Raw genomic sequence first — 25,176 nt, 5'->3', positions numbered from 1 at the left:
CAGCATTGGTTGAGGCTTGCATTTGGGCGGGGCAACAGAACTCCTAGCAGAAGCCTTTAAGCAGAGCTGCTTGGATCTGATGGGTTGGCAGATCTGGCTCTCTTTCAACTCTCAGAACAGACATGCCCACTCAGGCCCAGCTAGCAACATTAGACCCATTGTTATAGCCCACACATGCAGAAATGTCCTGGGAGCCATCACGAGACACACAGCCCTAACAGCCCAGTACAGGACAGGCAGATACCGCTTACACTCTTACACAGTTATACTCTTACACAATTATACTCTTTTTTTGGTTTGTTTTTTGTTTTGTTGTTTTCATTTATTGTACAAAAACTGTTTCAATCCAAACTGACCGTGACATAGTAAGGTATTGATACAAACTAAACAATATCATGGAACAAACCAAATAAAGGATAACAACCCCCCTCAATCTATAAACCCTCGCAAACGTGCGTGTGGTTGCCGTTCTGTTCACAGATGAAAAAACATACCAAATGTACACACACACACGCACGCACACACACACACACACACACACACACACACACACACACACACACACACACACACACACACACACACACACACATATATATTAGGGGTGGGCATAGATTAAGTTTTTAAATCTAGATTAATCTCACTGAAATCTTGAAATTAATCTAGATTAATCTATATTAAAATGGCTCATATGCGTGCTACCCAAGTAATGACTAAAAGTCAGTTTTTGAGATAGGGTTTCTTAATACAGAGGGTGCATTAGACCAGGGGCTCATCTCCCGTTTCCAAAATGCATCAATGACTGCTTGAAGAAGCTGTTCTACTTTGATACTTGAAGAAAAAAAAACATGCTCAATAAAATGTAGGCTACTCGTGTTCAACGGTTTATTCAGTTAAACATGAATTTGTAAGCCTACATACTGTACATTAAATAACATGTTTATTCAGCTAAACATGATATTTGAAATGTAAGCCAACATTTAGTACATTTAACCTCACGGACGTAATTTTCAAAAGTCAGTTTTGGTCCTCTGTAGTTTTAACGGTTAAAAAGAAATATTTAAATAGCGACGAATCTAGCGCTAGGACCATGCAGAAAACGACCGCTCCGAGCTTCGCTCCGGTAACACTTTACGTTCCTAAAAATGAATTTTCCATGAAGCAAACCTGGCGACTTCGTGGCTACATCCATGTAAAAACACCTACGATTTGTAATTCACAGGTTTAAAAACTCGTTCTCGCCCCTACTGTGCAATTTGGTTAGGAATACAGCCGAGCTAAACTATCAAGTTGAAAGTCATCCTAGTTTGTTTACCCATTTTGACCCAGTTCCCAACCCAACTTTAAGAATAGATTAACGGCGATAATTTTTATATCGCCCGATAAGAGTATCAAATTAACGACCGCCGTTAACGGCCCACCACTAATATATATATATATAGCAAATGAGTATTAGCAAAAATCCAGTATGCAAGTAAATGACAGTATGTAACCAATACACACACATCCTCAGGATTCAGAGACAGCAGGCACTCCCACACAGACAAGGGAAGAAATAATACCAATAAAACAAATAAATACAAATAAAAGTAATTATATAAAGAATACAATTATACATGCACCCGCAATTGGGTTGCAATGGTATGAGATTTTCACAGTATGATAACCGTCTCAGAAAATACAGCGGTATCACAGTTTGTTACATATATTATTAAAAGATACACTGACCCTTAAGAAATTACAACAAAAGTTTTTTTTAATTCAATGAACTATTTATTGTAGAAACCTGTAACTATTTTATACAAAATGTCTCCTTTAAAAAAAATAAGCTGTACACGTGTTATATAAATACTGCAAAATTAGAGAAACCTAAATCATGGATTTCAGTACAATAATTTAAGTTTAAATTATTTAATATCTGAAACTGAGCCTGGGTCAGTGTCTGATCAACAATAGTTGTAAACGTCCATTTTATGGCCAAGTTGGAATATAACCAGATACTGCAGAAAGAGAGGATTTATTTCTGACATGATCCTCACAATAGATATTTCTATTTTAAAGCTTGTTTGGTTTTAACATATGAAAAACAGGCACGTCAGAATTTGAAAATGAACGCATGTAAATTAATGGCATCTTTCACATCCAGTGAAAGCAAGGACCTTAAAAAGCTAGGTTTATACTTTCACGAGTGACCATAGCACACGACTCCGCACACCTCGCGCAAACCTCTGCGGATGGCGGAAGCGTTTATACTTGGAAAAGTGAATTATTTCGAATCATTTCGAGTATATATTTAACTTGAGCCCAGCAAACATGACTTTGTTCATTGCGCTGAAGCACGGCACACGTGAAGTTACAAAATTCGAGAGGTGTACTACCTCGCGAATCGACAGCGCGCGAAGCTCTCGCGCACGGGCGGAGCCACCACGATTATGTCATTTTCGCCGCTGATTTTAGTTTAACCTTTTTGTAAAAAAATGTAAGTCTGATGCACTTTCTGCCATTCTCACCGCTGTGTGCTGAGTAGCTGAAGCGGAACGGAGTTGCGCATGCACGGGTCAGTTTCTCCGCTGGCTTGCCTTTTACCAGTAATAAGCAAACGCACACGGTATGATAACCGTGCATTTTAATACCGTGGTATACTGTGAAACGGTTACCGTTGCAACCCTAACCCGCAATAAATAAATAAGTTCAAATTAAGGAGATTAATGAATAAATCAATATAAATAAAAACCAATAGATAACAATACAATTAGCCACTCCTGCCTTTACTCTGGTGCAATGATGCACCCATCAATATAATTGAGAACGGGTAACCAGGTTTCTTTAAATTTCTGCAGAGAACCTAACCTATATGAGCGCAGCTTTTCTAATCTAATGTTGCTCAAGATCTCCTGGAGCCAATGGTTGTGAGTAGGAGGAGAGGAAAGCTTCCACTTTAAGAGAATGGCACGTCTGGCAAGCAGAGTGCCGAAGGCAAGCACTCTTTGTTTTGTCGAAATGATGAGACTGTTAAGAGGGATTCCATACAAAGCTGTGATGGGGTTGGGATCTAGCGAGAGCTCAAGTGCAAGGCTAAGCGATCTAAAAACGTCTGACCAGAAGGCTGTCAGCACGGGACAGGTCCAGAACATGTGGTAGTGGTCAGCTGGTGAGTGACCGCATCTGGCACAAGCACCAGACCAACCTAGAAACATTCTCGCCAGCCTAGCATTAGTGAGACATAGCCTATGTAGCACTTTAAATTGTAGCAGGTTGTGCCTAGCACAAATGGAGGATGTGTGCACCCTATCAAGAATGAGAGCCCACTGCCCACTGCCCGAACACCACCAAGTCCTGCTCCCATGAGTGCTTAAGGACATCCGAGCAACCAGTATCCAAAGAACAGACAATGGTGTAAATGGTAGATGTCAACTTAAGCCTGGTTCACACTACACGACTTTTCAGTCGTCAGGTTTTTGTGCCGTCCACACTACATGACTGGTCGTGCTGTAATTGCGAGTCTTTCAGTTGTTGTGGATTTCACACTACATGACTGATCGGCGACGCGGGCTCACGAATTACATGACTGGGGAATCGCCGACTCATCTGGCTGCCATCCAAAAACACGAGAACACGAAAACGAAACTCTCCCAGAACCAGCAACACCACGTAGAAGAAAAAAAAACAATGTACTCCACATTTTCGTTATTATTTTTTACCGTTTAAACACTCCATAGTCCCAAGTTGCCAGAATTATTTCATCTCTCCGTTGCAGTGATAGTTATAATCAATCGCACTATTTCTCCAGTGCTGTTACAATAACTTAAACAGTGTTGTAGTAAAGTTGTAAGAAAGGTGAGGATTTTGTGTGGTTACTGTTTTGAAAGCATTCTTGAAAGTTTTCTCTCCGCGTTCCCATTGGCTGTAGCTAGACGCTGCTGCCGACTCTCAGTCGCCGACTGCTAGATATTAAACATGCTAGATATCTGCCAGTCGTCTGCGACCAGTCGGCGACGGCTCGGCGAGCGTCTTTCAGCGTCTTTCAGCAGTTCACACTACACGACTGAGCGAGCGATGAGTGATCGCCGATTTGCCTCCGACCACAGTTTTTGTCGGCGATCAGTCGGCGACTGAAAAACCAGCCTAAAATCGTGTAGTGTGAACCAGGCTTTAGACTGAAATGGGTCGAGAGCAAGAATTTTATCTACCTTGGATTCAGGTGGGCGGTTGGGAAAGTGGGGGAACAGACATGACACAAAGTGTCTAATTTGAAAAAAACTAAATAGGTGGCTGCTGGGCAGATCAAACTTAGCCTTGAATGCCACAAATGACAGAAAAACTCCCATCAGTGTAGGAATCATCAATAGTTATAATTAGGCTTGTCCCGATCCGATATTTGGATCGGATCGGCCACCGATATTTGCAAAAAATGCGTATTGGTATCAGATCGGCAGGCATGAGAAAATGACGATTTTTTTTGAAAGTCCGGGGTTTCTAGCGCATCCATTTAGATAATCCATTCCGGTTTTTGCTACGTTTTCGCCAGTGAGAGTAAAATCCTGTCCGCATTTTCCAACAGACCTTCAGCACACGAGCATAGCATCTCCCCAATTAGCTCAATGGCATCTCCTAACCCAGTGGTTCCCAAACTTTTTCTGCCGTGCCCCCCTTTAGTAGATGAGAATATTTTTGCGCCCCCCACACCCCCCATATTGACACGTTTTACTTACAAGCTCCGCGCCCCACCTAGGGGGTACGCCCCCCACTTTGGGAATCACTGTCCTAACCATTAAGACGGCCATGTAAATTTGAAGTTATTGGTAAAAATGTCAGTTGTGTGGGATTACTTTACCTTAAAGGATGACAAAAACGAAGAGGTAGAGTGCAACATATGCCACAGTAAAGTCAAGCGTTGTGGTAAAGCTGTAAGAACTTTTAATACATCCAATCTAATCAAGCATTTAGTGAAATACCACCATAAACAACACGAAGAGTTTCTAAAGAAGACAAAAAGAAAGGTCCTACACAATTAACACTGGCAGAAAAGTTTGCGAAGCGTGACAAACTGCCACTTTTTAAAAATACAATTTACAATATTATTTGCACTTATGGCTTTTTAAGCCTTGGTTTACTCATGCCATTTCTGTTTGCTATTTATTATTTTGTCTATTTTGAGTTTATTAATTGCTAAATAAACAGGTCAATTTCTCCTTACCAACAATTGTGGGTTATTTAAACACCTATTTGAGCTGGCTACTTGTTATCAAGAATAAAACACTTTTCAACATGTTTGACAACAAAGTAAGTTGGCTAAATAATTTTAAACTTTAATACATGCTTGGATAGGCCGGTATCGGCCGATATCGGTATCGAATCGGAAGTGCAAATAAATATCGGTATCGGATCGGAAGTTCAAAAAGCTGTATCGGGACATCCCTAGTTGTAATACTTTTCTCCCCCCACACGCGAAAGGCAGAGTCGGTGGAAGAAAGGAGAAATTGATGATTGTGAAGAATAGGCATACGGACTACATGGCTGTGTAAGCCTAAACACTTCCTGAACTGGAACCAGATCCTGATGGAATCCCGGACAACCGGATTGGCCAGGAGCCATTTAGTAGGAACGGGAAGCTGGGAACAAATTATGAAGTTAAGGGAAATTGAGCTCAAGTTGTGTCCACAATGGACAGTCAATGGAAGACCTACCCCCATTCCAAAAGATTAATTTATGTATATTGCAAGCCCAATAGTAATGCCAAAAATTAGGTAAGGCCAATCTATGGAGTGATTTTTGTTTCAAAAGTTCCACAGAAGCAAAAGTAAATATGCAGGCAAAATTCTTAGCATCAAGAGCAGAAAGTATATGTTATGAATGCAAAACAGAAAAAAATATATAAAAAGTATATTTTTAAAATATAATTGGTTGGTTATTTGAAACTTAGTTTCGTTTGCATTTTGACAAGTTTTTGGTTCCATTGTTTTTGTTTTTTTGGATTTTCCCAGTAAGGTCTTTTGCTTCTGGAATCTCTCTTTGGTTCTGCGTTGTTTTTTGCTTCTGAGTTTTGGAACACATTTCATGTGTGGGAGGGTCTTAGATGAAGGCATTCCTCTGCAATCTCCATTGCTCACTGACTCCGGACTGACACAGAGCTCCGAAACCGCCTCTGCGACCAAGCCACGCCCACTCCACCAGCTTCCCAGCATTTTCAAACATGGCGGAACGCGAGGGTTCTGTTTCACAGCAGCAGGTAAACTGAGTTTTACCATTAAAGTTTATACAAAGGTTATAATTAATTGCTAAATGGTCTGTAGATATTGCAAATACTCATATTTCTTCCACACATCAGTGTTTTCTCTCCATCCAGTTCACAAAAATTTTAAAAAGCTCACGCTGGTGATGTGTGCTAAATATTAACTGTATTATACAGTAGGGGTGACCTGCAATAGTCGCTGATTCGACTATAGTCGACTATACCCCCTAGTCGACTATGAACGTCATAGTCGAATGTACCATTCTAACTGCATGGCGGTGCCCAAGGATGCTGCTAAGCATTAGTTGTTACATGAAATGTCTTGTTTTCGTTATATATAGCCTTTTGTGAAATAAAATCATCAATGCATTACCAATAGGCATCTTCCTTACTACACATTAATAAATCACACCCTGCAGTTGCACAATCCAAACGAGCGGAGCTGAACACGCAACACAATACGCAGCATTTGTCGAGATTATAATGGCTACTAAAAAACTTCAAAAGTATTTTGAGATAAAGAAAAAGATGAATCAAACAAAGTAAAGTGCAAGTTATGTCATCAACATCTTTCATTTCGCACGACAACAACCAACATGGCATACCATTTAAAACGCGTAAGGCGAAAAAAAAAACTTTTTGTTGTTTCGGTCGTGTCGTCTCGTTGCGTTTCGGCAAGTAGGCCTATAAACATTTTTTGATGTTGTTTGCTTTTAAACCCCGTTACTTGAATCTTTCCTTATACAATTTTTTTTATATTTTCAGGCAAGCATATTTTATTTAAAATATTTTTGACATTTTGCACAGTGCCTGTTTGACAGTTCGATATGCACAATGCCCACTGATGGTTAATGTTCTCTAACGTTTCATAAAAAAATAAATAAGTAAATAAATAAAAGCTGAATAAAGCCAACCTACCGTGTTTATTCATTTATCTGAGTGTTTTAGGTTTTTACTTTGAAGAGGAAAAAAGTCCTGAATGAGAACGGGATCCTGTTTAAGGTGCTCTAAATTTAAAAAAATAAAAATAAACCCAATTCGACTATTAGTCGACTAAAGGGAAAAGCTGACGAATCAGATTCAACTATGAAAATCCTTAGTTGAATACACCCCTATTATACAGTGTACATTTGCAACATCTACAGACCATTTTGTCAAAATGCAAATGAAAATAAGTTTCAAATAATCAATTATATTTTAAAAACATACCTTTGATATTTTTTTTCTGTTTTGCATTCATAACATACAGTCATGGCCAAAAGTTTTGAGAATGACACAAATATAATATTTTCACATGATCTGCTGCCCTCTGGCAGTATGCGTGTTTGTCAGATGTTTTTATCACATACAGAAATATAATTGCAATCATATTATGAGTAACAAAAGCTTTTATTGACAGTTAGAATGAGATAATGCAGCAAGTCAATATTTGCAGTGTTGACCCTTCTTCAAGACCTCTGCAATTCTCCGTGGCATGCTCTCAATCAACTTCTGGACCAAATCCTGATGGATAGCAGTCCATTCTTGCACAATCAATGCTTGCATTTTGTCAGAATGTGTAGGTTTTTGTTTGTCCACCCGTCTCTTGATGATTGACCACAAGTTCTCAATGGGATTAAGATCTGGGGAGTTTCCAGGCCATGGACCCAAAATCTCTATGTTTTGTTCCCTGAGCCATTTAGTTAGCACCTTGCTTTATGGCAAGGTGCTCCATCATGCTGGAAAGGGCATTGTTGATCACCAAACTGCTCTTGGATGGTTGGGAGAAGTTGCTATCGGAGGACATTCTGGTACCATTCTTTATTCATGGCTGTGTTTTTAGGCAAGACTGTGAGAGAGCCAATTCCCTTGGCTGAGAAGCAATCCCACACATGAATGGTTTCAAGATGCTTTACAGTTGGCATGAGACAAGACTGGTGGTAGCGCTCACCTTGTCTTCTCCAAACAAGCTGTTTTCCATTTGTCCCAAACAACTGGAAAGGGGATTCATCAGAGAAAATGACCCCAGTCCTCAGCAGTCCACTCCCTGTACCTTTTGCAGAATATCAGTCCCTGATAGGGCTGTCGCGGTGTAAGAATTTCCTTCTTTTTTTTCTTACTAAATGGCCCACCTCCACCCCCCCATCTTTGGAGGACAACTTTGTTTTTATGTACAGTTCAAATGACAATTATAACAATATGCAAAGTGATAATTATTGGGGTTAGGTGGACCAAGAAAAGAGGGGGAGAAAAAGAATAAAAAGGGAAAAGACAGAAGGGCAGGGGGAAATAAATAAATAAATAATAATAATAATATTATTATTATTATTATATATAAAGAAAAAAAAAAAAAACCCCCAACCAGCTCGAATGACCACAGCAAAGTAAAGCAGAAAGTGTACCAAAGACATTTAGCACAAATGACGTGATGTATGTGTGAGTGTGTGTTTATGTGTAACCTAGTTGTGCAACACGTACGGAATGTACTTACCAGCAAGGGTAGAAAGCTGTTTCTTTCCACTGCGGTAAATTAACAGGGCTCCACACCGCGATATGCTGTATTATCGCCATTTTTGTTGTTTTCACAAACATATCCTGATTTAAGTGCCATTATAAACACGTTTTTATTGCAATTGTTATTAAGAATATTATATTTTTATAACAAAGACATAGTTGTAGGACAAATTAAACAGTCCTTATTGTTAAATGCAGAGCATGTAAGGCTAATGACGCGCAATAAGAACGCTCCTTTACTCTTTCATGGAAACAAAGTCCAGCTTATACAGTTGTGATCAAATTTATTCAACCCCCAATGCTGCGAAGGGTTTTATGGAATTCAGTGCACATTTGTAATTGTGTTCATAATGAAATCTTACAAGGACTTGTTAAAGAACTAAATGCAACTAAGATAGCATCAATTTTTTTTGTCATAAAGTATTAAATGGCCTTTTTGTGATTTCTTCATTGACACAATTATTCAACCCCTTTACGACTACCACTCCTAAGAACAGAGGTTCATTCCAGTGTTTTCCATCAGGTATTGAAAACATCTGTGGATGTCAACGAGCAGCAATCAAGCATGATAAGCACCAATTAGGCAGATTTAAAAGGACTGTGATACTCAGCTCCTTCTAGACATCTACTGGTGTGTTTCCAAGCATGGTGAAGGCAAGAGAATGGTCCCAGAAGACAAGAGAAGAGGTTATTGCTCTTCACAAGAATGGCAATGGATATAAAAAGATTGCGAAGTTGTTAAATATTCCAAGAGACACTATCGGAAGTATCATTCGCAAGTTCAAGTTAAAGGGCACAGTGGAAACGTTACCTGGTCGTGGCAGAAAGAAGATCCTGACCGCGACTGCTGTGCGCTACCTGAAGCGTAATGTGGAGAAAAATCCCCGCGTGACTGCTAAGGAACTGAAAAAAGACCTGTCAGATGTGGGCACTGAAGTTTCAGCTCAGACAATAAGGCGCGCACTGCATAACGAAGACCTCCATGCCAGAACGCCCAGACGCACCCCCTTGCTGACTCCAAAGAACAAGAAAAGTCGACTGCAGTATGCCAAAAGTCATGTGGACAAGCCACAAAGGTTTTGGGACAGTGTACTGTGGTCAGATGAAACTAAATTAGAACTGTTTGGGACAATGGACCAGCGCTATGTTTGGAGAAGGAAGAACCAGGCTTATGAACAAAAGAACACCTTGCCTACTGTGAAGCATGGCGGGGGGTCAATTATGCTTTGGGGCTGTTTTGCTTCTAATGGTACAGGAAAGCTTCAACGTGTGCAGGGTACCATGAATTCCCTTCAGTACCAGGAGATCTTGGAGGAAAATGTGATGGAGTCAGTCACAAACCTGCGGCTTGGGAGACGTTGGACCTTCCAACAGGACAATGATCCGAAGCACACATCCAAGTCCACTAGAGCATGGTTGAACATGAAAGGCTGGAACATTCTAGAGTGGCCATCGCAATCACCAGACTTAAATCCAATTGAGAACCTCTGGTGGGACCTAAAGAAGGCAGTTGCAGTGCGCAAGCCTAAGAATGTGACTGAACTGGAGGCTTTTGCCCATGAAGAATGGGCTAAGATACCCATAGGTCGCTGCAAGACACTTGTGTCAAGCTATGCTTCACGCTTGAAAGCTGTCATAACTGGAAAAGGATGTTGTACTAAGTACTAAAAAATAATGTCACTAGGGGGTTGAATAAAACTGATAATGATGTGAGCACAGTAAAGACATTTGTGGTTATTCCATCATAAATATTATGTTATGTTTGTCTAATTTATAAGTGCCTCTTTGATATAATTGTAAATAAGATGACTGAAATGATCAAAATCAATGTCAAACTGGCCAAAACACTTTATTTCAGTGGGGGTTGAATAAATTTGATCACAACTGTAGCCTATGATTGATCTACGCTGTGCAAAGAAGGCAAAATAAACTTGAGCACATGAGATCAGAATTCGTTTTTAAAAAAGAAGGAAAACGAAACCCTTCCTTTAGTAATAAAGTCTAGGTTTAGTCCGGCGTTATCATGTTCCAACATGATACCAACATGTTCGCCTTATGTGGTTTCAGAGAGGATCTAAGTGGGGTAACAATGTTTCCAGCAGCACTAAAAACTCTCTCTGGTGGTGTGCTCGTTGCACAAATACACATGTACTTGCGGGCCACTTTAGAAAGCAGAGGAAATCTAACCTGGTTGTCGCGCCACCAGGCGAGGGGATCTGCGTTAGAGTCTACGGGCTCGTGTAGGTAGTGCGAGAGCTCGGCATGTGTGCGAGCTCTCTTCGTTTCCCCGTTTCACAGCAACCTTTTGCGCACAGATTTTGCATATTGCCTCGTCTAAATTGTCCGGCTCTCTCTTTTCATTCGGTTGAAAGCCGAAATGCTCCCAAACTGGCAAAGTCACGTTTGGTTTTGCGACCAGAGTAGCCGCCACTGTTTCCATAAAAAGGCCGACAATCAGAAGCAATGGATACGAACGTTTTTAAATAGTAATTAACATCTACCGCACACGCAGCGAAGTGGCTTACATGTAAAACAAGAAGAACCTTGTGGAAAAAAGAAAACACGAACATCGCGGTGTGACGGTTGCTTGGAATTCCCGGTTGGCAGGTGAATATCGCGGTATTACAATATTGTGGTTATTGCGACAGCCCTAGTCCCTGATGTTTTTTTCTGGAGAGAAGTGGCTTCTTTGCTGCCCTCCTTGAGACCAGGCCTTGCTCCAAGAGTCTCCGCCTCACAGTGCATGCACATGCACTCACACCTGCCTGCTTCCATTCCTGAGAAAGCTCTGCACTGCTGGTAGCCCGATCCCACAGCTGAAACACTTTTAAGAGACGGTCCTGGTACTTGCTCGTCTTTCTTGGGCGCCCTGGAGCTTTTTTGGCAACAAAGGAACCTCTCTCCTTGAAGTTTTTGATGATGCGATAGATTGTTGACTGAGGTGCAATCTTTCTAGCTGCGATACTCTTCCCTGTTAGGCCATTTTTGTGCAGTGCAATGATGACTGCACGTGTTTCTTTAGAGATAACCATGGTTAACAGAAGAGAAACAATGATGCCAAGCACCAGCCTCCTTTTAAAGTGTAAAGTGGTGTCATTCTTACTTAATCATGACAGATTGATCTCCAGCCCTGTCCTCATCAATACCCACACCTGTGATAATGGAGCAATCACTGAAACAATGTTAGCTGGTCCTTTTAAGGCAGGGCTGCAATGAAGTTGAAATGTGTTTTGGGGGCTAAAGTTCATTTTCTAGGCAAATATTGACTTTGCAATTAATTGCTGTTAAGCTGATCACTCTTTATAACATTCTGGAGTATATGCAAATTGCCATTATAAAAACTGAAGCAGCAAACAAATTAATATTTGTATAATTCTCAAAACTTTTGGCCATGACTGTATACTTTCTGCTCTTGATGCTAAGAATTTTGCCTGCAGATTTACTTTTGCTTCTGTGGAACTTTTGAAACAAAAATCACTCCATACCAATCCCCCATCAGTCTTCTGAAGTTGAAGCAATGCCCTTTTCAGACGAGCAAGTTTGTTACACCAAATAAAGGGAGTCAGTACGCTATCAAGTTTATTAAAAGTGCTTTGTTGATTAAGATAGGGATATGCTGAAATAGGAATAAAAATTTCGGTAGCACGTTCATTTTAATTAAATTAATACAGCCAATCAGTGATAAGGGTAATTATATCAGACCATCTATCAAGGTCTGATATAGTTTTGTCAAGCAGTGGAATAAAATCTTATTGATCCCAGTAAATCATAAAAAAGTGCATAAATGTAATGCCCAAATATCTGAATTTTCTATGAGCGACCCTAAAAGGAAGAAGGATAAGGGAAGCGACTGAGCAGCTGAATTGACCAAAAATAGCTCACTTTTCTGGAGATTCAATTGATAACTGGACACCCTACCAAATTGTTGAAGAATAGCCAGTATTGAAGGAAGGGAGGAGCTGGGGTGAGAAACGTATACAAGAAGATCATCAGCATATAAAGAGTTTATGAACAGAATTTTGAGTGTGAGATTCCTTCAAAACTCTGATGTTCACACAGCCATATAGCCAGGGGTTCCAAAGCCAAATTAAACAGCAAAGGTGAAAGAGGACAGCCCTGACATGTTCCACGCTGGAGAGGAAAGGAGGGAGAGATAGTGCCGTTAGTAAGACAGAAGTGGTTGGAGCCGCATACAAAAGACGGATCCAAGAGATAAACGTAGGACAGCAGCCAAATTTTTCCAAAGCTAAAAACAACAATTTGCTAGAAAAAACAATTTGTGTGGCAAATTGTCAGGATCTCATTTAAGGCACTCTAGGAAAAAAAAACCTGATTTGACTTAGTCGACTAAGAGAAAATCTGACTAATCAGATTTGACTATGAAAATCCTTAGTTGAAGACACCTTTACATTCCACCTTATTAAAGGCCTTCTCAGCATCGAGAGAGATGATAACCTCTGGAGAGTCAGAAGGATGAGAGTATAAAATATTAGCCAGCCTTCTAGTGTTAAAGAATGAATGTCTACCATGCATAAAGGTTTGGTCCTGAGCAATTAAGTCAGGTAGAATCCGCTGAAGATGAGAGGCAAAAACCTTGGCCAAGATCTTAAAGTCCACATTAAGAAGAGATATCGGTCTGTAGCTAGTGCAGAGGGTGGGGTCTTTGTCCTTTTTGAGTAGAAGTGAAATGGTGGCATGAGACATGTGGGTAGAAGACCAATTAGAAGTGAGTCATTATATACCCTGCCCAAAAGAGGAGCGTGAAAGGAGGAAAATTCTTTTGTTACAATAATATTCTATTGAAAACCCATCTGGGCCAGTAGATTTACCAGAATTCAAAGACTATAGCTTGCTGTATCTCAGGAGTAGTAATGTGGGAACCCATTTCATCAATTTGGGAAGGCGAGGCCTGAGGAAATGGCAATGAATCGTAAATAGTGGGGTCCCTCTGAGAAAGAGGACGTGACTGAAGCATACAGGTTAGTGTAGAAGTCTGTGAAAATTTGGTTAACTAACTTAGGGTCAGAAACCACATCACCAGAGGAAGATCTGATTCTATGAATCAATCTAGAAGCTCCATTGGACTGAACTTGATGGGCAAGAAGCTTCCCAGCCTTGTCACTCTGTTCATAAAAGCGTAGCCTGGACTGTCTTAATTGTATTTCAACCTTCCAGGTCATTAAACCCTCGTACTCTGAGTGAAGTTGAAGACGACGTTTATAAAGCGAGGGAGACGCACATACCACATAATCAGTCTCCAGTTTACGCAGTTCCTCCAAAATCTCTGACAATCTCAGTATCTCAGTCCTCCGTGAGTGAGAGACAAATGAAATCTTTTGACCATGAATATATGCTTTAAAGGCCTCCCAAAGAGAGTGGATGTTGACCTCGGGGGAGTCGTTACATGAGAAGTAAAGATCTATGAGAGAGATGATAAACATTTTAAAGTCGTTATCAGATAACATGTATGAGCAAAATTTTCAGTGCTTATGGTCAGGTCTGCTAATAGGAACACATAAGTCAATAGATGTGGGGGCATGGTCAGAAACAATAATTAGGTGATAGGAGGATGAAGAGACATGTGAGAGCAATTTATTGTCCAATAGGAAAAAATAAATCCTGGAGTAGGTATGATGTACAACCGAAAAAAGGAAAAGACTCTACTGGCTGACTGACTCTCCATGGATCTGACAGACCAAGTTGGGATGAATACTTTAAAACCCGATTGGAGGACTTGGACAAGACTGATTGCTTAGGGGAGGATCTATCTAGCCATATTTCCTGTACCAGAATAAAATCACCCCCAATAACAATATGATGAGTATTTAATTGGGGAGGCTCAAAAAGAATTTATAAAAAAAATTTGTATCATCCCATGTGGCATGCCGAGGCATAATCACTGGCATGCGCCACGCTGGACCAGCATCAGGGAAAAAAATTAATAATAAAAAAAATCAGAGAGCACGATCCTCCAATCGAAATCGCTCCTCTGCACTCAGCTCCCGCCACAGACCCATGTTTAAGAAGCATTTCGAGACTAAACACGACAAGACGTATAAAGACCCCGCCGAAAGAGCCGAAGCCGTTAAACGTGCCGTGGTTAGGTATGGCAAACAGTCCAGCTCTCTTAAAGTAGGGTGACTAAATGTCCGTATTTCCCGGGCGTCCCGGGTTTTTTTTTTTTTTTTTAAGTGAGGAAATGTCCTGGTTTTTAAATTACCTTCATTGGACTATTAAAATAAAAATTTACAGGCACTACGGCCGCACGGCGCTGCGTGTGACGTAATCCCTGAGCCGCGTCAAGGCTGCATTATTTATTATACTTTCACGAGTGACCGTAGCGTGCGACTCCGCACACCTCGCGCGAACCTCCACGAATGACGGAAGCGTTCATACTTGACGCGTCACATTCTTTGCAGTGTTGTCCGAAACGATATGTGGTAGTATAAAGAAACACCCCTCAAAAACAGAGGAAGGAACATTTAAAGTCAAAGTCAAATTTATTTATATAGCGCTTTTTACAACACACGTAGTCACAAAGCAGCTTTACAATCGTATGGGTCCAGATCCCTAATGAGCAAGCCAAAGGCGACAGTGGCGAGGAAAAACTCCCTATAGGGTGGCGATTAGGACGAAATAGTTTACCCGACGAAATGTTAGTTACATTGTGTTCCAGGTTTGAAATTACTGGAATTTATGCTAAAGTGAGGGCGGCCTGTTCTTAATCAAAATATGGACAGCGTGACTGTCAGTATACAACATGCAACACCCCCCCCACCCTCCAATTTTATTTGTTGATTGTGGCACACTCATTGACTAGAAATGTTGAAGTTGGCACTCCATGTCTCAAAGGTTGCCGACCCCTCTTATACAGACTGGTATAATGGCTACCCGGCTACGGAACTCAAAAGTGTGGTATCATTTTCCATAGCCGGGTTCCGAAACGCGTGCAATATCTGCAAGGCAGAACTTGTCTTCCACGGCAGCACAACCGCGATGCACGAGCACCTGAAGCATGTTGTGGCTGATTGTGACGATGATGAAGAGGGACCGTCATCTCAGTAAACTAAACTGCTAGTTAGCTGCTAAAGTTAGCGTAAACAGAGCATTAACTTAGTACTTGCTTATCGTAGTAGATTTGTTTCATTAGCCTTAGCACGCATTCGTGTGTTTTCTGTAACGTCAGTGAGGCCAAAACTTTATTTTTGTGAATAATTTCTTAGTTTCAGGTACCTACCTAATTTGATTTAAATGTAGCCAAGTTTGATGCCAGAGACAAATGAAAGAAAGAAAAACCTAAAAAAAATCTTTATTAATTTATTTATTTTTGTGTTGTTTAAGCCAGTGTCTTATCTTCATTTTAATAATTGTTTGTTGCAACAAGCTGCATATTTTATTAAAGGTTTAATGAACTATGATCTTGTTTTAATTTTAGTTAGCATATAGCTGAAATCTAATGATGGTTATATAATAGCAGTTGCATTGTAGTGTGATAAGCTGTATGTTTTATATTCAATTAACGTATGATCCGATTAGTCGACTAATCATAAAAAATTAATCGGTGATTAGTCGACTATAAAAATAATCGTTTGTTGCAGCCCTAGTCTCGATAGAAGTGTAAGACGCATTCTATAGAAATCGATTCAGTCCTGTGCAATTCAGTCCTGTGAGTTACAGTGGTAATAACGTAGTTCACTGAGCACTTTAGTTTTGTTTTGTTTATCGTGATAAGATTTTTTCCCCATATTGCCCAGCTCTAACTCTTACACAATTATACTCTTACACTCTTACACAATTATACTCCTACACTCTATTATACTGCTATATCATTATACTCTTACACCATCATACCCCTACACTCTTACACTATTATATTCTTGCACTATTACTCTTCTACTCATACACTATTACATTCTTACCATTCACACAGAACACTGTAACCATGGCGCACAATCCCTGCTCATTCTTCATAGCGCTTGTGTATTTTTTAATCTGTGTATTCTGCATTCCTGAAATTTCACATTTGGATCTAGTCCATTATTAGAAATGTGGTTTTACAACATGTTAAACTAAAATATACGCATAATTATTATTTCTACACTAAACTGAATTTTCAATGATGATTCACCACTGGTTCTGAAATTTAGCCCAAGACTACATGTAACTAAGCACCACGACACCGGCCATTTGTCTCGTAGTGTTTCTATTTCTACTTCTACTTCCTCCACTTAGCAACTATTGCTTTCAGTTCCTCTTCCTAGAAAGATTGGTCCACACTCTTTCTCTGTGCTGGAGATTATGGATTAGTCAACACTCTCTGCCCGACTCTATGGTAGTGATGACTGATTGGTCCACTCCCTCTGCCAGTCTGCACAGCCGGAGGCAGTGTCTTCTCCTTTGGATCCCCTCAGTTACGGATCAGCCTTCCAGCTCCAATCTGAGTTTCTGACACAATTCTAATCTTTGAATCTATACTTTAGACTCACCTATTTAAATCAAGCCTTCAGTTAATATTCTACACGTGAAGGTGTGGAGCTCAGGGGCCCCAGTCATTGAGTCTTCTGGTAATATGAGATATTGATGCTGTCATCCAGCCATGTCATGTGATCACTCTAGTTGTGACAATGACTTGGGTGGAAAGCAATGTCTCAGTGACCCTCATGACTGCGGTCACCTCTGAACCCCTCCCTTTAGTTATGATGCTAACAATTAGCCTGTCGGAGCCACATGCTAATCACTGGCAGGTGAGATATGTATGTTTAAATCGATGGTTTTTTTAATTGATGTTCACATACTCAACCTGTATTTTAAATCTTGGTTTGCGTGTTTCTACCAAAGACAATTCCATACAAGGACCTGGGAGATGGTCTGGCTTGCCAGTGGATGTACTGATGCCGTGGTTGGATGTGCCATTGCCGCAAGAGGACGTGCGGGCCGCCCAATGGAGGATGGGTTCCCTTTTGAGTCTTGGTCCTCCCGAGGTTTCTTCCTATTCCCCACCATCATAGGGAGTTTTTCCTTGCCACTGTCGCCTCTGACTTGCTCATTAGGGATCTGGACCCATACGATTGTAAAGCTGCTTTGTGACATGTGTTGTGAAAAGTGTTATATAAATAAATTTGACTTTGACTACCACTGCCTCTACATACACTGAGGAGCAATTTAAAACAGTGTTCATTAACAGTGTTGGGGTTAATGAAGGGGATAGGGGGTTGGGGTTATTGGGGATCTTCCGGGTGAATGAGGGTTGTACTGAGGTATGACTTGGGCCCCAAGGGCAAGTACAATTTGAAAATCAAAATGCACACACACTCAATATTTTGCATTAGCTTTTTTTCTTACCATAATCTGGCAACATATCTCGTACATACAAAGTTCATATAATCAGTTTATTATATATATTTCACAGAAAATTAGGGCTGCACCTAACGATTATTTTCTTGCCGATTAATCTAACGATAATTGTTTCAATGAATCGATTAATTGAATAGTTGTGATTTACCCACAATTATAAAAAAGAGAAATCCTCAAGACGAAACCGTGTCTGCATTGACAGGCTATAATGTTAGTTTAAGCTATTCTCTTACCGCTACGCGGCCATTAAAGTAGACAGAAAAATATAAAATGACAGAATAACAATCTTGCATAACTATAGTATGTTACCATAACAGCAAGAGTGCAGAAATTACGTTTTAACACGTGCCGATATAGAGAGTTAGCAAAACAACTTGTAGTGAATACTACAATGTGTGAATGTGAATGTGCTAATTTATGATAGCCTAAAAACAGAACTTACGGTGGTGTTTCGCTGCTATCTTGATGAAGTGCTCCAGGATGCTTGCGCTTCAGGTGTTCGTGCATAGCAGTCGTGCTGCTGTGATAAGCCATCTCCATTTTGCAAAGCTTACATAGCACCACGTTGTTCGGTCTCTGTCCAAAATACTCCCAAACTTTAGATGCTCGTGTGCGAGTTTTTTTAGCCGCTGAATGCTCCCCAGAGAAAGCCATGTTTTTAGTGGGCGTGGCTATCTTTGTGGCGCGTCGACGCACGTTTTTGCAAATCGACATATTTTTGTAATCGATTACGTCGATTACGTCGACGCGTCACCCTACCACTACAGAAAATAAAGATGATTTATTAATATTTATTTACCACATGCTCAGCATCTCCTGCGCCATGATGGTTCATGGTCAGGCTGACAAAACGATCTCAGATAACCAAATGATGCAACCCAGATACTGCAAACAGACTGAACTTTGATGCATGATAACAGTCTTGAGTGAAAACATTTACTCATGACCTCTACAGGAGGTGAAAAGAAACAAATCTTGTGGCGCACAGCCCAACCAACGTGTCCTCCCTGCTGCTAAGAGGCTGAGACACAAGGTGTTGCTTTCCTTAACACTGCAAATATCCTTTCACTCACTCACTCACTCACTGTAAATGTGCCATATTTTGTCAATTGTGATTTTTTCACCGCAATCGAAATTTGTCCTCCGCTATTAACCCATTTGTGCAGTTAGAACACACACACACACTAGTGATTACTAGGGGGCTGTGGATCACACATGCCCAGAGCGGTGGGCCGCCCTAGCCCGGCACCCAGGGAGCAGTTGGGGTTAGGTGCCTTGCTCAAGTGAACCTCAGTCATGGCCTCACGTCTGGGAATCAAACCCACGACCCTCCGGTCACAAGACCAGTTCCCTACCACCAGGCCATGACTGCTGTTTTAACTCATTACCTTAAAAAACCTTAAATATAATCTCCTTAATATTCCTGACTGATGAAAAAAAAATTGGTGTGATATCACTTTCATCTTAGGATGAAATTAAATATTTTCAAAACGATAAACACACGAACGCATCAATGCATCCCCGACTGAAACCAAACTGCTCTGACCACAGGGCTGGGCTGGTGGGTCCTCCGCTAGGCTGACGGGTCCTCAGGGTACTATGCTGTACTATATTGTGCTGTGCTGTGCTAGCTGTCTGCCACCCACCCTAACACTGCACATCTGCTCAAACCCGTCAGAGGTTCCCAGGCTGTGTGAGGCTAAAGGGTGTTGCCCCCACCTTCACACACCTGTGTGTATTTAGAAAGAATCCAGAAAATCACCAGAGAACATATCATCCCCATCTTGATACTGGGGTGTGTTTGTGTGTGTCACACTTAAGCCAGTAATGCAAACAAAAAACCACAAAGTGCATCAAGAGGTCTTCAAAGAACACAGTGGCATTACGCCTGTGTGGTGTAAACAAAGAACACAGTGGCATTACGCCTGTGTGGTGTAAACGAAGAACACAGTGGCATTACGCCTGTGTGGTGTAAACAAAGAACACAGTGGCATTACGCCTGTGTGGTGTAAACAAAGAACACAGTGGCATTACGCCTGTGTGGTGTAAACAAAGAACACAGTGGCATTACGCCTGTGTGGTGTAAACCACTGGCTTCTCAGAAACACTTTTTTTGTTGCATTAGATAATCTAATTCTGTCTATTTCAAGAGCAAATATGTCAGTTCAGTTAGACTGTTATTAACTGTTATCAGTGAATCATTTTGGTGTCATATCACATTCCACAGAGAGAAGAGTTTATAGCAGAGTACATCCTCTGACCTAGACTGACCCCCAACCTGTCAGAGCAAAAACACGCACTGTAGACGCCTCCTTCAACTCTCCCCAGCACTGTCCCCAATGACAGCCTGCACTCCCATTGGCTAATCTAGTCATGTGACACCACTCTGGCCATTCTCTTCCTGGCCTATCACGGCAGTGTGCTCATGAGGTGTCTTCCCTCCTTTGCGACTTGTTAGAAGAGGAAAGGCAGTTGTTGTGGAACTGAGACACTTGGGTTTTGAATCATAGCAAGACATTAAAGCTTAATGTAGCTGCGTTTGATTAAAATATATTTGTTATTGTGTAACAATGGTCTCCTCCTAGCACAGAACAGCTTGTCAAGCTAATGACTCAAATGCAGATATCCAACATTTCCTCTCTCAACACACACACACACTAGAGTGACTTACATATTTCAGTAAATATGCATATGTATACACAGATCAGTAAAAATATGTACATGTATATACTGATTCTATGTACATATGTATATTTACATATATCAGTTGTTGCTTAAATGAGCAGGACCCCCCAGCAACTAAAACCTTCCCCACACACACAGGAGGCTCAGCTAGCAGACTAAGGCCTAAGGACCTAGTTCACACCGGTCACCTCAGTGAGAGATCCAGAACTCTCCGTTCTTGACAACATCTGATATCTGCCTACACCAACCCACCATTTTAACATCTGTTTCATTTACTGTATCATTTGTTATTTGAGCGTTTGGTTTGAAATAATTGTTTTTAATCACAAGGGGTGAAACAGAACCATAAATGCCGTAAAAACCATGTTTCTGACTTTCAGATTAGTTAAACGATCAGTTTGATGATTGGTTAATTAACAGTTTTAGGATTATTAAGTATTGTTGAATACTTAATAAAGAACTTAATGACAACTAAAGTCCAAATTTGTTTAGCAGACACAGTTAAAGCACAGGTATCTGCCTTTATGATAAATTAACTAACATCACACCAAGCTGTATTTGATTAATGTCAATGTTAACGGAAATTACGACACTGTCGCCTTTAATCATTAGGTAAAGTGTGCGCGCCAGTGAGGCAAATACAGCGCAACTACTTCACTTTGCTTTAAATGCAGCTGAGTCAACAGATTCGGGAAGGCACGTGCAAACAGAGCGAGCGCTGTCTTTATGAAGCACCATAAGCCATAACGCTCACCGGACGTCACAACGCTCACCGGACGTCATAACGCTCGGCGGACATCATAATGCTCGCTGGACGTCACAACGCACGCCGGACGTCATAACGCTCGGCGGACATCATAATGCTCGCCGGACGTCACAACGCACGCCGGACGTCCAGTTCCAGCTTAGCGCAGCGTGCGCAACGTAAATAGGCTTCTTCATTTTCGAGAACCCGAGAAATGTTCAGTATTAAAGATCGAAACCTGAGCATCTAGTGTCCCAGTTAATTCTTGCGAGCCTAACGGAACAATGACTGTACATCTTTACAGTTCATATGAGCACGACTCCTGGAAATCAAAACGGTATATAAAGTTTACCAAAACTATCTGGGCGCTCAGTAGGCCTTTCCCAATCTGACTGAACACTTTTAATCAAACACAGCGGACCTTTTAATCAAACACAGCGGACCTTTTCCAACCACTGACTCGTGCCAAGGAAACGGAAGCACGAGGGCTGGTTCAAACGCGCCTAATAGACGCAAACTACGTTTCACCAGACAAACAGAGAAATCGTAACGTACCTAGTTGGGCGAATCACCGGTCTTTAAATAACGGTACTCTGGACCACGTAAAGCGAGTGTTTAGCAATGTAAACAAAGAGTAATAATCGTGCATTTTGTACTTTCAGACTCACGTTCAGGTCGGAGCTCCTGGTGTTCACGCTGGTCTCTTCACACAGTAAAGTTAGAGGAAGTCATTTAACGTGTTGGACATCACAGACGGTCCCGTATAAACCCAGAGGAGTAGACTCCACTATAGTTAAGCGCTTGATCTATCTTCATACATATACATATATACACATACATATATATATACACATACACATTTTATATATATATATATATATATATATATATATATATATATATATATATACACACACACACACACACTCACTCTCTCTCTCTTAGGTGTATACTACTCAAACGTCACACACATAACGGCAGCTGCATGACTCACTGTGGTAAGGAGTGTCTCGCTGGTGCTCCGCTGTAGTTCAGCTCTAAATGTGTTTATCTGTCTCCACCAAAGCGTCCAAAAGTTAATCCTGATTACGATAACTGTTCGTCAGGAGGTCCCACGTTGTCCGTCGGTGGTCCGTAGATTTACGCTTGGGCCTGGCTGCTACCACCTACCCACATCACTCTTTCCAAAGAAAGTTTTCCAGGCGGAAAGGGCGATCGGGGCTGGAGAAGAGCTGAGACACGCGGTGCGTTAGTGCGAGCCGGAGTTGCGACTCCAGTCCTGGCGAGTCGGAACACAGTCCATAAAGTCTTCTCTCTGGTTTGAGGTGATTCCAGTCTCCCCAGTAAGAGTGTTTCTGCCCGTAGATGATCAGGTAGACGTTAGTCAGGAGACCGGAGAGAGGCGTCGCTCAGGCGGGGAGGAGGGGGGGTTTGGTGTGTGGGGGGGGGGGGGGGGGGGGGGGGGGGTTGGTGGGTGGTGCGGGAGGAGGAGCCCCAAAATGACGTTAAAGCACATGAGAGTCAATAACGTGCCGCTTCCGCTGTGCGAAGACCTGCAGCGTCGGTCTATCGTAACTATCTAACAAGTAGCTGTTAGAAAACGATACATTACTGCTGTCAGCAGAACTGACAACTCCCTAAACGTGTCAAATTAAACTTATAGAGATGCACGAACGCCTTTTAAAACGATAAAACCGATCCGTTGTGTGCTCAGTCCAAGTCTTCCTGTAGATTACAGAAGTTTGGCACGAGTTAAAACCCAAAGCCAAAGTCCCTGGCGCGTACTGGACCTGCGCGATTACTCTAGTGCATTTATAGCCTTTCACAACGGTTAGCTGTGACTACAATAATGTAAACCAAAAACTAAGTAATGCAGATGGATAGAGGTCAGCATTTGGTTAAGCTCCAATTTGAACGGTTAACTGTGATCCGTTTAAACTATAAAAGTAGGGTCAGTGATGTCATGTTGCAAAAATATACCCAACCTTTATCCTTTAGTGTATGTGGACTAGTGTCGTGGAGAACCATCAATTTATCTACGTAGTCTGCAGGTCAGTAGTACACTGATAAAACTGATACGATTACTCAAACATCAATTGGCCAGGAGCTGGCACTTGGTCAACGTGTCTGGGATTAGGGAGGTCAACGTCCAACACAACACGAGACTGTCAATTTACAACATTACGCTCTCTATCGCCCTCTAGTGTTGCAAACGCCGTTAAATCATATACAGTATATTTCAATTTAATTTCAGGAAACGGTATTTCTATTTTAATATACCTGAACACATTTCTCAAAACCTTACACACATTTTGTAAATCCGTATATGGTGTGGACAGAATGAAATGTTCACTTCAAATCCACATTCACCTTAAAATGTAATTTGCATGCATTTCCATGCATCTATTTACCTGAAGAGGGACTTGAAGCACAAGCAGAGACAGAGATCACAGTCATACGTCTTCCAGTGCCAACAGATGAAAATATTCAACTGAAGAACTGAGAATAATTTCTGATGTGGTGTAGTTTGTGTGTGAAGTTTGTGTTTGCATGTCTGTCAGACCTAATGCAGGGTTAACACTTTCAAATGGTAAACTTGAGTCTCATGTGAAACCTCCGCAGGTGGGGTGAGGACCACTCCTCATCTCACTGTCTGCCCCACGGCCTCTTGCAGTAGTCACTGTTCCTTCCTCCTGTTGGTGTTTTATTACTGTGCCTTTTTCAATCATGCTTCTGCCAGTGTGCATTATCTTCCATACTTGACATGTTTTCACCGTATTACTGTAATTGTCGGGCACTGCCCCAGGGGTGGAGAGAAATCACTCTGCTGTTTCTTCTATTGAGGTCACAGTTCTGTCACTGTTATTATATTTCTGTCTTAATCGTAATAAAATATGGCACTCTGTCCTGCGTGTTCTTGTAGACTGGGTATTGTGTGCATTGTGAAATAAAGTTGTGTAAGCAATTGAGAAATACTGCCAAAACTGAAACCATAAAACGTACACTATGAACCTCTTCAATCATTTACTATTAACATAAACAGTATGGTTTAAAATGCACAATTATAAAAGTGTTTTATCTTTATTGTTTATATGGTGCTATTAAAACATCAACTGGATAAAACTCTTTCTAGATTCTGAACTGAGACTTATTTGATCTAACAGCTCTCTGAATGTATGAGAACAACCATTAACAACTGTTAACTGAAATCAAGTATCAAGTAAATCTGATCTATAAGTATGACCCGTAAATATGACCTGTAAGTATGACCCATAAACATGACCCGTAAGTATGACCTGAAAGAGCTCATTCACAGAAATATGCACTTAAAAGTGTTTGTATCACATGTGCATTTTATTTAAATTAGAAAGTAAGTCTGAATTAAAAATTAGTCAATAAATAATAAATAGATATCATTGTAATTCAAAGTTCAATAATTATTCAGTTACAAAGTCAAATATTTTCTGGATTTCATAAGAAAAGGAAAGAAACTGAACACTCTCAAATGAAGAGATCACATCTAAATCTGTATTTAAAAGCGAATTCTTAATAAAATAAAAAATGAAATTAATCTGTAATGAAAACTAGTATTAAAACTACCCCCAAAACGCTCCTGAACCCTTCTCCCATATTTCAAGAAAAGATAGAAATCTTAATTCAAATGATG

General features: G+C 40.9%; 1 protein-coding gene across 2 annotated transcripts in view; it reads right to left on the bottom strand.

Annotated features, from left to right (window-relative positions):
• The window catches only part of cers2b (ceramide synthase 2b), a 43,287-nt gene extending 20,353 nt beyond the window's left edge, over window positions 1-22,934 (bottom strand). The window contains exon 1 of one of the 2 annotated variants that reach the window (XM_076970716.1): window positions 22,504-22,934. The gene's annotated coding sequence lies outside the window, so the exon portion shown is untranslated. Of the gene's footprint in view, window positions 1-22,177; window positions 22,331-22,503 lie in introns of those variants that run through there. The other variant, XM_076970717.1, reaches the window with a different exon arrangement.
• Between the last annotated feature and the right edge of the window lie 2,242 nt (window positions 22,935-25,176).

This window comes from Brachyhypopomus gauderio, chromosome 13, assembly GCF_052324685.1.
Source record: "Brachyhypopomus gauderio isolate BG-103 chromosome 13, BGAUD_0.2, whole genome shotgun sequence".
Lineage (NCBI taxonomy): Eukaryota > Metazoa > Chordata > Actinopteri > Gymnotiformes > Hypopomidae > Brachyhypopomus > Brachyhypopomus gauderio.
This window is presented reverse-complemented; position numbering and strand designations above follow the sequence as displayed.